Consider the following 14,978-nt stretch of genomic DNA (forward strand, 5'->3'; position numbering starts at 1 on the left):
AATAAATAAACTGTCAATAGTAACATAAGCGGCTATGCTCTAGACATATGGTTTACTTTATGGTTAATCCTTGATTGATCGATTGCTTTACATCCAACAGCTTGACTACCCAGATTTTGCTCAGTGACAGTCTTCTAAACAATTCATTATGATTTCCTGAATTGGTTCTTGGTGTCTAGTCTTTTTGCACCTTAATATTTGGCCAATGTGGCATAATTTATTACACAGTGGATTATAAAATCTTGTTCTTATTATGAAATAGTAAACCATACACTAACCTGGTTTATTTGAAGAGAGAAGTGTATTCATGTCTATTTAGATTTTCTTTTTAAAAATAAACTATCTAAGTTTTTAATATTTTCTTAATAAATAAATGTTTTAATGTTCTTTTATTAAAATTTTATAATAATCAGAAGATTTATAAGTAGAAAGTTTTAGGGATGCCAAAGCAATTAACTCTGGTAAATATAAAATTCATTGCTTTTAAACGATGATATATAAAGAACCAAATCATATTGAAAATTTTAAATAAAAATGTATTCGTCCTTTTTAAAGATAATTTACTGAAGGATTTCTTTAGCTTTTGAATAAGCATATGCTTCAAAAGTAAAGGCTATATTTACCTTTTGTATGAGATAGCACACCAGAAATATTGTAATAGTGAGATTAAATTTTACTGAATTCTTTGCATTTTTTAAATGCATTTTATTCCCCAACATTATACTTCCATTCTACAATGCAAACAAAGGCTTCACTGACTATTGTGATAAAGAAAAGCTATTCTGAGGATGAACCTTTGCTGTTTGATGCTGAGTTTCATTTCATGCTTAATGTACTGCGTAGAGAAAGGAAATGTTAAAAGTGTTCCATGATCCAATGATTTTTGAGGTAAAGATATTTTTAATTTATCATCCTATGCATTCAAAAAGAGTCCTTAGACACTGGAAGATGCTTTGAGAAATTTTGTATGACCACCATGGACTTTGACTTCTCAGAGTGTGGGTTATCTGTCATGTGGCAGTCACTTAAGAAAAGTTGAGTGAACTTATAAATTCCCATGATTTAATGAAATTATAAATTAGAATATTAGGCCATTCTATAAGCTCATTGACTTACCTTATCCTATGTTTTCAATTAAGAAATGAAAAGTTGTCATTTTAAGAGAATTTTACTTCTACACTGATTTCAAAGCACTCAATCACAATGAATTAAGCATGCTCCTATTTTCTATATTCTTCTCTTACTATTGTCTTCTAATTGGGTTGTGTTATTGAGATAGCTTATTTCCAATTTATATTCATGGAAAGTTGGAAGGCATCAAATAAATTCTCATTGATTATTGTCATCACCCATTCATCTGAGTGAACGGCTAGTATTAATCATACTTGGTACTTTGCACATGTTACCTCAAAATCCTTACAACTCTAGAAGTTACTATAACCCCATTGCCATACATAAGAAAACGAAGGGACTGAAGGATCAGTAGTAACTTGTTCAAGGTCGCATAGCTAAAATATGTATAAACCCATATCTGAGAATATCACAACTGAAGGAGTTTCCACTGTATCATCCTATTAACTCTTCTAGTGATGAATTGATAGTAAACAAAGTTTCAACTTACTCACACACGGTGCTTTCTCAACAACTTGGATCCACCCCTACAGCTTTGAGTAATGATTTCAAATCAAGGCAATGCAAAGAAATTTATCATCTTGGGAGATTTAGAGTTTGCTAATAGCGGATGGCCTTAGGAGATGGGAATGTGGATTTTAGGAGGCAATTCAAAATGAGCCTCAAATTGTTCAAATATATAGTCCCCTTACTTGGAAATGCACAGAGATTTATATGTTTTTGTCTTTGAAGACTATAATTATAAAGCTCTCTAGTGCTAAGTAATATCATGTTGCTTAAACAAATTTATTTTATTCAAATGCTGTACAATGTAGTTTTGACAAAAATATTTTATACTAAAATTTTAGGACTTATTTGCATGATCTAAACAAATGTACTTTAAAGTTAAAAGGTAATTTTTGAAAACTGGACTTGCTTAGAGAAATGATAATGATTTATTTTATTGAATACTTATTATGTATTATTCTCATCTAAACACTTTCTCCTATGTTGGATCACACAATCTTCACAACCATGTTATAAGGTAATCTTTATTCTCATTTATGAGAAAATGAGGAGTGGAGGAAGAATCTGTTGATTGACTAAATCTATATACAAAAAGAATCTGAGAGGTTTAAGTAATGGTCTGATTTTAACAAGATAAAATTTAACCTGGAAAAGTATAAGAGCCTACATTTGGGCCTAAAACAATTGTGCAAATATAGAATAGGGAAAATGTAGTGTATCAAACCATAAATATAAAATATGTAGAGCTTTTGTTCAAGAAACTCTAGACAATTCAATAGAATATTGAGATTGACCCCCCAAAATAATATGAATTTAATCTGCAATGATGGAAGCAAAGAATCATATTATGGGAAAATAAGAGTCCTCCTCCCTTCTGTTTCTTGATTATTCTAATTTTTGAGTGGTTCTGGTCCTAATACCATATTTATTTATTATTTTTAAATATATTGTTAATTATTTTAGAGGGACTGAGGAGAGAAAGAAAGAGAGATAGAGAGAGAGACCGAGAGAGAGACATCATGAGAGAGAACCATCAATCGGCTACCTCCTGCATGCCCCCTACTAGGGATCAAACCTGCAACCCGGGCATGTGTCCTGATCAGAATCAAACCAGCAACCTCTTGGTGCATGGGACTACACTCAACCAACTGAGCCACACCAGCCAGGACCTAATACCATATTTTTTTAAATTGTAAACAAACTCAATGTATTCCAATGAAAGAAACTCTGCTGGTAAAGGTTCTAAAACCATTTTGGATGAAAAATGGTCCAAAGAACTGGCAATGCTTACCATTGAGGGGAAAAAAGCCTCGGGTGTAGCAGGAGACCTGCGCTCCAATAGCTGAGGAAATGCCACAGACAGGAGCAAATGGAAGAATTACATATGTTTAGTATCAATCCAATTAGTAAAACTGGAAACTGTGAGTAGAGGAAGCTACACACAGGGAGAATCCAACTCTTAACCAGACAGGATTTTCTAATGGAGCTGTACAAATATAATGTGAACTGTCCTTGTAGAAAATGAATTCCCTATTTCTGGATGTCACTCAGCAGAGATATGAGGAGATTCAAGAACGGCTACATCTTTGAGGTGCCTTCAGTCTTGCGCTTTCATTCTCCTCCATGCTTTCCCTTTAGACAGAAGCGCAGGTCGCCTGGCAGGTGGCTCTGCTGTCTGGTCGGAACAAGCGGCAGCCTGCTCAGGGACTTTGGAGAAAGCCTGCCCATTACAGGATTTGGGCAGAAGTAGCAAGACCTGAGGCGCAAAGTCTGAATCCTCCTGTCTCAGTTGCATACTCGCCTCTTCTCACAACCCCCCACTGTGTTAAAATCATCTTTTATTACATGTTGGCCATAAATATCCTAAGTTTCTGATCTCATTTCTAAACGGAACCCTCCTAAGTGGTTTGTCCAGAAGTTATATTCAAAATGACTTTGAGATTATTTTACTGAGGCAGTGCAGACATAGCCTCTCTGCTTTCTCCAAGTTCAAAGGCTACTTCTTACATTAAGCTCCCTGCTTCAAAAGAAATATTAAGCTGGCTTGGGGGCACCTATTTATCCCAAACAAAAGAATCCATGAGGTACAAACTCTCGTGGATTTAACACGTCTTTGTTTCCTTAATGTATCAGTAAAAGGTGTTAATGGATAAATCATTCCTCCTAATGCAGCACAAGCTGTGGTCTATGCCACACTAAATAATCAGATAGAAGAAACATTTCACTGTTTCTAAGAAAGAAAACTTAATACCTCCATGTCTCAAGGCTTGCAAACGCACAGAGAATCTAAGCCTGTAATTATAGCATTGTGTTTCAGAATTGGCACAGCACTGCAAAGATTACAGTCCCTGCTCTGAGGGATATGAGGTGTTTGCCAGTGTCCTGTCAGAATTCCAAAATAACTCTCCACGATATTATAGTTGCTAAGTATGTTAGGCCTCCTAAATATTGTTTAAAATAGTTTTCCAACAAGAAGAATGTTTTAGGCTAGACTTTTTTCCAGATGACAAAAGCATTCTTAGTAGACACAGACACATTGGAGACATGAAGATCATCTTTCTGAATGCAGATGGATTCTATTCATCTCCTTGGACAGAGAGGAGGTGGTAAGTTTCACTAACCAGAACACCATGAAATCAAAGTCAGTCCTATTAGAATCATACCCCTGTGCTACTTGTCTCTGATCCTTGGTATAAGAACTTTAGATATGGGTTTTCCAGTATGTAAATATCTAGCTTTGGCAGAGGTTATGGCACTTTGCACATATCATTTACTTATTATTCATTTCAGTAACTGAAATGTTATATAATTAACATTGGTTAAATGCCTTCTTAATAATATTGTGTGTTACATCCTATATAATAAAAGCCTAATATGCTAAGTGTCTGGTTGTCCAGCCAGCCGTTCAACCAATCAATGCATAATATGCTAATAATATGCTAAGGCCGCTCAACCGCTCACTATGACATGCACTGACCACCAGGGGGCAGACGACTGGTAGGTTAGCTTGCTGCTGGGGTCCAGCTGATTGGGACTGAGCAAGATGGGTTGGGCACACCCTGGAGCCCTCTCATGGTCCCTCCCTGGCTGGCCAACCTCCCACGTCCCTCCCCGGACCTGATCGTGCACTGGTGGGGTCCCTCAGCCTGGCCTCAGCCCTCTCGCAATCTAGGACCCCTCAGGGGATGTCTGAGAGCCAGTTTTGGCCCAATCCCACAGGCCAGGCCAAGGGTCCCCACTGGTGTACGAATTCATGCACTGGGCCTCCAGTTTCATAATAAAAGGAGAAAAATCATGAAAACATAATACCTGAGTTTTCTATGTTTCTAAAAGACAGCACTCTTAAACATGCCTTATTATAAAAAATGTCCTCATCTAATTTTACAACATCATGTGACCTCACGGTCCTGTATGCCAAAATCACTGTAATTGACATTGTCATCTTAGGATCTTGCTTCAATACTCCCTGCTATAATTTCATATCCTGTCCTCAGAGTGGCCTTTATTTTGAAATTTTGCCAAGAACACCATCATTCTGACTGCTAAAGTTTGATTTTATATAGCTCCAAAGAATGTCTTTCAAAGGATATATCTCACCCAGTTTCCATTTATAAAATACGAAGTAGCATATGCTTTGAAATGACAATAAATCATCTTCAAATTTAGATTTAAAAATAACAGATATGAATCGCTTGTAGCTCCAAAGAGGTGCTGAGGGCCAGTCATAGGCAGCGTCATACATTAGCCTGTACCAGAGTCCCTCCCAAAAGGCCCAGAACAAATACATCCAGCGGCCAGCTTTAGACAACATCAGAGCAGGTCCAATAAGCTTCACAAGTGGCATAGCCAAGGGGAGGTCACGGCAGGCACCAAACCCTGCTGAGGCAAATTCAGCTTCATGTAGTCAGCACCAGCACAGCAGCTTGCATGCTGTGGTTGGGGTTGAGCCAGCCTGAGGGTTGAACCCACCCATGAACAGGCCAATTAAAATCAAGATTTTATTTAAAGAGGAGGGCCCACATAACCCACAAAAGGGATAGTTCTGGAGTACCCAGCTCAGGTGATCAAGGAGACTATACCACTGGATCCCACAGAACACCTACCACGTAAGTCCAACTCATGAAAACTGGGAGTCATAGCAGACCTACCCAGTACGTAGAAATGAACACGAAGATGGGAAGACAAAGAAATAGGCCCCAAATGAAAGAACAGGATAAATCTCCAGAAAAAGAGTTAAATGTTATGTAGTCAAGCAATTTATCAGCTAGAGAGTTCAAAGTAATGGTTATAATGATGCTCAACAGCATGAAAAAAGACATAGAAAACATTTTAAAAAACCCAGACAGATATGAAGAAAACAATATCTGAAATGAAGAACACAATAGAAGGAATAAATAGTAGGTTGGATAAACCAAAGGATGGAATCAGTGACTTGCAAGACAAGATAGAAACCAACCCAAACCATTTTGCTTAATTATTATTTGACAAAGGAGGCAAGAATATCCAATGGAGTAAAGAGAGTCTATTCAATAAATGGTGTTGAGAAAATTTGGCACATACATGAAAACAATTGAAACTAGATCACCTTCTTACACAAAACACAAGAATAAACTGAAATGGATTAAAGATTTAAATGTTAAACTCAAAAGAATAAAAATTGGAAGAAAACACAGCCAGTAAAGTCTCAGACCTTTCTCATAGCAATATTTTTTCTGAAATATCTCCTTGGGCAAGGGATACAAAACAAAAAAATAAACAAATGGGACTACATCAGACTAAAATGTGTTTGCACAGCAAAGGAAACCATCCACAAAATGAAAAGCAACCTATTGAATAGAAACAGATATTCACCAATGATACATCTGATAAGGGATTAACATCCAACACTTACAAAGAACTTATAAAACTCAATTCCAAAGCACCAAACAATCCAATTAAAAAGTGGGCAAAGGACCTAAATAGACACTTCTCCAAAGGGGACATACAGATGGCCAATAGACATGCAAAAAAGATGCTCAACATTACTAATTATCAGAAAAATGCAAATTAAAACCACAATGAGATAGCACCTCACACCCGTCAGAATGGCTATCATTAATAAATTAACAAATAACCAGTGTTGGTGAGGATATGGAGAAAAGAGAACCCTCGTGCTCTGTTGGTGGGCTTGTAATTGGTACCACCACTTGGAAAGCAGTAGGGTGTTACCTCAAAAAAATTAAAAATAGAACTGCCTTATGACCCAGTGATTCTACTTCTCAGAATTTATCCGAAGAAGCCTGAAAAACTAAGTCAAAAGAAAATATGTACCCATATGTCCATTGCAGCACTATTTACAATAGCCAAGATTTGGAAGCAGCCTAAGTGTCCATCAGTAAATGAGGGTATAGAAGAGCTGTGGAATATTACTTGGTTGTATAAAAAGAAGGAAATCTTACCCTTTGTGACAGCATGGAAGGACCTGGAGAGCATTATGCTAAGTGAAATAAGCCAGTCAAAGACAATACCGTATGATTTCACTTATATGTGAAATCTAATGAACAAAAGGACCTAACAAGCAAAATAGAGACAGACTCTTAGATTGAGAGCTAGCTAACAGCTGTCTGGGAATGGGGGATAAGAAGCTGTGAGATGTACGGATTGAGCAAAAAAAAAGAGAAAAAACTTATGGACATGGGGAACAGTGTGGTAATTGCTGGGCGGGATGGGAGGAGTGTGGGGAGAGATGGAGGAAGGTATAGGAGGGATAAATGGTGATGGAAGGAGACAAACACAAAATATAGGGTACAGATTATTTTTTGTGGAATTGTGCACCTTTTGTTGTGGAATTGTGCACCTGAAACCTGTATAATTGTGTTAACTACTATCACCCCAATAAATAAAAAGGGAAAAATAAAAATAACAATAGATAATATGGGTTTAAACTCTTGTCAGGAAGAGGAATGCTTCCTAGAAGGACTCCTGTGGTTTGTCCGTGTTATGTATCTGCTGGGCACTTGGAGGCACCCTGGTTGGGTGGGACAGAATCCCGAACACCTAACACAAATAACTGGTGCTCATTACTTCCTCAGCTCTGCTGCATCTGCTGCCCTGAGACCCTCAACCAAAGGCTCCTTTCTGCCCAGGTTCTGAGCTGACTTGGTATAATAGTAGCTCCTAGGGGCCAGCTGGTGGGATCCGTCTGATCTTACAATAGCATTTGGTGTTCTCAAAGTGTTGCCTGGACACTCCTTTGTCCAGAGAACCCCAGCCTCCCCCTTGAGACCTGCTTGTTTGTCTGGTGTACATAGCTGGCTTCTCTCCAAGTGCCTTGACTTCTGCAGCAGAACTGGACTCACCCTGACACCCTGCCCAAATTGTACTATCTCTCAGGAAACTGCAGCTTTGCTCAGAGACACTCCTAGGTGTTGCTGGGACAATCTAGAATTGTGATGCTGCCACCTCTTCACATAGAGCAGAATGCTGCATTGAACCTACTATTGTTATATCTCAACAATTAGAGCTCAGGATAGTCGAGATCAAGCTCAAGTTAACCATAATCCCATGACCCAGAGCTTTGTATGGCCACTGGCTCTCTTCATCTGGAGCCAAAATTACAGTTGAGTTTGCTTCCCAACTATAGTCACTTGTTCCCTATTCCTTTCCCATTCCCCTGATCTGCTATGAACATCCCAGTATGCTTTCAGTGTAGGCTATATGTGCTATCGCATGACCAATATGAATCAAAAGAAAATGGATAGATGTAAGACTGAGAGCTACATCTATTCAAGTAAAATATGTATTTCTGTTGCCTCCTCTACCTGCATATTCAGTGGGATCCTAGGCAACTAACAAAGTGTTCAGAGAGAGACTACATATTCAGACTTAGAGGTCAATATGATTTAAGATGCTATTTTGGTCTTGATTTGAGAAGCACTGAATATGACCACTACTTTAATACACACTTGAATTTGGGGTGGGTCAGCTAATAAAAGCTCTTAAAAACATTACTAAGATAACACTGTGTTGTTCTTCACTATGTCGTGCTCCCACAGCACTGCAGAGCAAGGTTACATTACTTTTAAAATTATTCCTTATTCTATACTCACTGATTCACTCATCTTTCTCATTACCTGAGTTAAATCAAGAGGTTATTTTATGTGGAAGAAAATCTTAGAAGTAAAGAGGGTGAGGTTATAAATTATATATTTTTTGAAAAAATTTTTTCCTCAAGATATGTAAAAGTAAAAACAGAATCTTCTGTGTAGAATGTTTCATTAAATCCTATGTGAAGGCAGGAGAGTAAATCATAAGATTGCTGCATAAGATTGTTCCTTTTCCTGATCCTAAGGAGCATACAGCTACTGTCTATGTGCCAGTGATTAGGAATTATGGTTTCATACAATAATATTCTGGCTTAGCCTATTTATGAGCCAGGACCATCTGGGATGCTTCATCACTTTCATATTTATAAATAAATATGCCGATCACCATTTTTTCATTGCATGGTAATTCTTTTGAACAGTGATGAATTCTAAATCCCTTTGGAGCTCAGTAGTGTGGCTCAGTGAGTCTAATTTGGATTCCACTTCTTTTGATTCCAGGGAATTGGGAAGGTGAGTGTGAAATGACTTTGGTTCCTGACACCAGTTGCATAGATTTATTTCAGTGATTGATCAAAAAATCACATGGTTTTTCTGAGCATTGCAATGCGGCATCAATCTTCAAGGGAGCTCAGACTGCTATTGATTCTGCCCTGCTGTCTCAGGAAGAAAATTCTGCAGGACTCTATCTTGCCGTTAACAGGCATCGGCAGAGTTAATGGTTGCTTTAATTGCTAAGCAGTGGTGGCATCTGAAAAGAAGCAGGTCCAACAATAACATTTCACAACATTCATTTTTTTAAAAGTCTCCATCCATTTTATTTTGTCAATTAATTTAAATTTAAATGCAGAAAATATGAATGATTACTGAAGCCAGTAATTAAAGGGATGCTTACCTTAGCAACATGCAAACATTAACAGGTAATATGAGATTTACTTTACCTTACTATTTTATATGTATCAGGGAAATGTTAATTATTATTTTCTTTGTTATTTTTAATTGCAGAAGAAGAGCTTGCTGCTGTAAAAAGTTCATAACACAGGCATTTATAAGGAAAAAGTGAAAGTCTCCACCTGCTCCCTAAAAACTTTTGGATGGGGGAGGGCTACAATAGGAAGAATTTAGGAGTTAAAGAAAGTAAGTGGAGAGTGATTCAGGTGATCACAGATACAAATTTCATTCTACAAACTCAACTGTAAAAAATAATTTTTTTCCTACAACAGCTTAACTTATAATAGGAGCTCCATACTTTCCCTCAGTGACACACTACCTCCTCCTTGAGGGTTGGACCCATGGTTGTGAGCTTACAAAGTGCCAAGGCTTCAGGAAGAGCGTGATGGCATCTTGTCCTCGTCCTTATCTTTCCACTGTGGTGTCTGAGATGACTCTTGTCTAATATGGTCCCGGGTGGTGGGTTCATGTAGGCGCCTCCTTGCAGAGCTTCTGAAAGTCAGATGACTTCCAGTATTAAGTTCATACTGTCCTTGGACTGAACAGGAGTGTTGTGACCTCCTCCACCGCTCCTGCACCATCTGGGATGTTCTGACTTTGTGACGTTGACTCAGACCCAACTGCCCAAACATACCACATGCCATTTCTTCTTTGGAGAGGGTCCTGTCCTCACTCCTTTCAGATCTTCAAATCTATCTGCAGGCTGTCATTGTCCTACCTTGGCCTTAATCTGGCTTTGCCTGAAGATGGTAACAGATAGCATTCTGAGTCTCGTTCTCTCAAACCCAATTCTACCAAAATCTGACGGCTTAGCTTCTAATTCTCCTCTTCCTTCCTCTTTGTTAAAGGAAGTGGTCAGAGTGGCATCTTCTAACTTCATCATGTCTTCTTCCAAATCTTTTTTCCATGTCCTGAGTTCTTCCTTTTTTTTTTCCTGCATGTTAATCTTGTGAAATTCAAAATTGACTTTTTCCTCTGTTGTTCCTTTTGTGAGGCAGGAAGGAATAAAACCCAGATGATTAGAGGAAGGGTTAAGGCATATAAGAAAATACAGTGAGGAATAAACAATTTATAAACTGAAAATATTAATATGAATTATAAATTAAATATTATTTCAAAATATTTTGAAAAGTATATATAACCATACCTCATCCATATTAACAGTTTTTATTTCTATTTTTAGCAAAAATTGAAATCATTTAAATGTACAGATAGGATTCAGCAAGGTACTCTATTTCCCTTAAACAGTATATTATAAAAAACTTGCAAATATAATTCTTATAAATCAGTCCCAAATTTAAAAGTGGGTGACTAAAAATGATGTATCAATGGCTGAAATCAAACCAGTATATTGCAGTCTTCTTGTGCCAATTTTTTATAGTCCGTGCCCATTCTAATTAATCTATTCTACGTAGTTAGCACCAGTGTTGTACTGTTGTTTATTTTTCTTACTGTTTATTCATTTACCCTCCTATCATCCCTAGGTGTATAGGGAGAGATTGTGAGATTTGTTCTGGACATTCTCTAGTCATTGATAATGGAATGTACGTGAAGGTGATGAAAATGATACTCACATGGCCGCACCTGAAAGTGTCTAATGGATATTGGTGCAATAAAAATAAAAATTACATGGATTGGGAGGAGGCAGAAAAAGGAAATTGAAATTCAGTCAGCGATATTTGGAATCATACTCAACTAGGTAGTATATGACCACTTATATTTTAAATACATAAGTACCTTTCTGAGTCTTGGTTTTCTCCTTTTAACAGTGTGAAATTCTATCCACTCATAAGGTTCTTGTGAGGGTTAGCTATGAAAGTTGTCCAAATGGTCTCCACACAAAATGCGAAGGAGCTCTCTATTCATCTTGACAATATACCCCACAAATGCAGCTCAGGAGATGTGAAAATATCCAGGCTGTGGCCAATTGGTTTATGCCAAGGAAACAGCCTAATGCCTGACTAGCCCATATAAAAATAACCAAGAAAGCAAGTACCAACCCAAAGTAGGGCAATAAGAATTGAGCATATAAACTCTCTCTGGGTTCTGGGTTCTCATAGAAAATCAGGAGCTCTGACACCAGATCTGCTCTGAGCTCTCCAGGTCACATAGTCCCAACCACTTGCTATTTGATCATTCACACCTGGTTCTTTGTGTTCACTTATATTACTTACCTGGACCTGCATTCATCCAAGTGAGTAACCCGAACGTTTCTTTCACTAACACCTGTAGTTGAGAACCTGGGCTCTGGAGTGAGACCACCTGGGTTCAAATTCTGGCTCTGATGCTTGTTATTTGACCTTGGGCAAGTTACTCAATCTCTCTAAACTTCAGCTTTTACTTTTGTAAAGTAGGAGTATTAATACCTAATTTCAATGTTGTCATACAGATTAAAAACATGATATATAGAAAGCCTATAAGACTGTGCATAGCAACAGATTAGTGCTCATGGTGAGGCATTGAAGATGTGGGTAGATATTTTTCTTAGGTGTTTTTCTGAAGGTCTCAGTAATACAAACAGATATCATCAGGATCCATCTGTTCTCAGAAAGCCTCTCCAAGTAAACACCACTCACTCCCCTGAGCTTCCCTTAATCAGAGTTTTTCAATATTCAGACACACATTATTTAGCACATCTGGATTTCAGCACTTCCAACTCATGGTTTCTGTTTTGTCCTCAGAGGATGGATTAAATATAGGCTCTGTAAAAGCCTAGACAGGGCCCACTTTGGTGACTCTAGAGAAAGGCCAGCACTTTGATGTAATTTCAATATTCCTGAGAAGATTTAATACTTACCAGCCACTCTCCTCCCTCATTTATTTAAAGTGGTTTAATTCCTATAGTCATATTCCTTGAGTTTAAACTTTGTCCCTTGCTTGTTAATCCTTATAAATGATCTATAATTATAAAAGCATAATATGCTAATTAAGACCGGACAGCCAAACGACCTTCTGGACATCATTCCAGACATCTTTCTGGACAAAGCCATGGCGGTGGGGGCCTAGGCAGAGGCAGTTAGGAGCAATCAGGCAGGCAGGCGAGCAGTTAGGGGAGATGAAGCAGGCAGGTGAGCAGTTAGGGGTGATCAGGCAGGCAGGCAGAGTGGTTAGGGGCGATCAGGCAGGCAGGCAGAGTGGTTAGGGGCGATCAGGTAGGCAGGCGAGCGGTTAGGGGCAATCAGGCAGGCAGGTGAGTGGTTAGGAGCAATCAGGAAGGCAGAGTGGTTAGGGGTGATCAGGCAGGCAGGTGAGCAGTTAGGAGCCAATGGTCCTGGATTGTGAGAGGGATATCTGACTGCTGGTTTAGGCCCGATCCCCCGGGCAGTCGGACATCCCCTGAGGGGTCCCAGGTTGCGAGAGGGTACAGGATGGGCTGAGGGATCTCCCCCTCTTTGTGCACAAATTTCATGCACTGGGCGTCTAGTAATAATATAAGTTAAATGGAATTAATTTTTTTAAAGAACTACATATGAGAAAAAAATTCAACCTACTACAAAAAAAGAAACAAAAAATATTTCTTCCTTGCCCAGCTCTTCATTCCTCTCCCCAGTATAATAACTTTGTTAGTTTTAATCCTTCAAAAAGAAAGAGAAGGTTTACTTAAATATACATGTATGTGCATTTTTAATTACAAATGGAATCATACTACACTTCTCTTTCTGCAAAACCTTACATATCAATATTTAATGCTTTCATTGTATTCTATTGTATGAGTTATGCATTGATGATTATGTGGTAAATTCTCTATTGTTAAATATTCAAATAATGTTACAATGTGTGTATGTGTATACACACATTTATGTATCTTGGTATACTTTTCCTTTAAGACATGTTGAAGACCTAAACTAACTCCGTGACAGTGGAGATGGCAAGCTTGAGGTATATAAAAATGAACATGTGGAGGGGGAAAAAAGTCTAGACTGCAGTGGTTGTCAACCTTCCTAATGCCGCGACCCTTTAATGCAGTTCCTCATGTTGTGGTGACACCCAAATTCATTGTTACAAATTGAACATAATTAAAGCATAGTGATTAATCACAAAAACAATATGTAATTATATATGTTTTCCAATGGTCTTAGGCGACCCCTGTGAAAGGGTCGTTCGACCCCCAAAAGGGTCATGACCCACAGGTTGAGAACTGCTGGTCTAGAGCAATCCTCCTAGATACAGGAGATACACAGTGAATAAAACAGACAAAAATCCCTTCTCAAATAGAGCAATCCTCAGAATTTTTTTTTTTTTTTTTTTTTTTTTTACAAATGGTTCTGTGGGATGACATGCACTGAACTAAGGAATGCCAGAGTAGAAAGTGGTGTTCAGAAGGGAAATGACAGCTTCAGTTTTTACAGGTTAAGTTTCAGTTGTCTATGGAGTATCCAAGTTGAGCTTTCCAGTAAGTAATTAGATATAATTGCCTGAAATTCAAGAAACAAGTCTCTGGTGCCAAGTTTCTTCTGCAGCAGACTGTGAAAACGGACAGTGTCAGTAATTAGTAGCCTGGCCTAGAAATTACTTCAAGTCAGATTCTGGATGAGTCAGAAAGGAAGAATAGCCGAAACCGGTTTGGCTCAGTGGATAGAGCGTCGGCCTGCGGACTGAAAGGTCCCAGGTTCGATTCCGGTCAAGGGCATGTACCTGGGTTGCAGGCACATCCCCAGTGGGAGATGTGCAGGAGGCAGCTGGTTGATGTTCCTCTCTCATCGATGTTTCTAACTCGCTATCTCTCTCCCTTCCTCTCTGTAAAAAATCAATAAAATATATTAAAAAAAAAAAGAAAGGAAGAATAGAAGAATATGGTCTTATTATGAATTGAATGCTAGATACTTTACAAGATAAAAGAAGACTAATTCCACCTTGAAATGATGCCTTGATGTATAATAGTCATGTATTTCACTTATTAAGGCTAAATTCGTATCTTTTGCTACTTACATAATTTTATCTTTAACTTATTAAAAGATCATATTTTTAATTCTTTAATTTGGTCAGAAAACCACATATTAATTTCAGAAAAATGAGCATATTTTATGTCATATGTTTGTTGTTTTGTCCAGAGCACCATTTGGAGGGGAACTTTCTAAGCTGGCAAAAGGAGCAGTAATGATGAAACTGCGAACCCAAAGTTATAAAATTCTCATGACAACATGTCAGCCAATGATGGAGCCAGGTTCTGATATAGAAGTTTTACAAGAGATGCTGGCTTTTTAAGAGGCTGTCCCTTAGCTTCTTTCCAGCTCTAAGTCTGATTCTGACTGTAATGAAGGAGAATCCAAGTCTTCGTTTAGTCAGAAAGCTAGGGCCTATCCCAAA

This window comes from Myotis yumanensis, unplaced genomic scaffold (genome assembly GCF_028538775.1).
Source record: "Myotis yumanensis isolate MYYU_CA2020_CCGP unplaced genomic scaffold, mMyoYum1.0.hap1 SCAF_8, whole genome shotgun sequence".
Lineage (NCBI taxonomy): Eukaryota > Metazoa > Chordata > Mammalia > Chiroptera > Vespertilionidae > Myotis > Myotis yumanensis.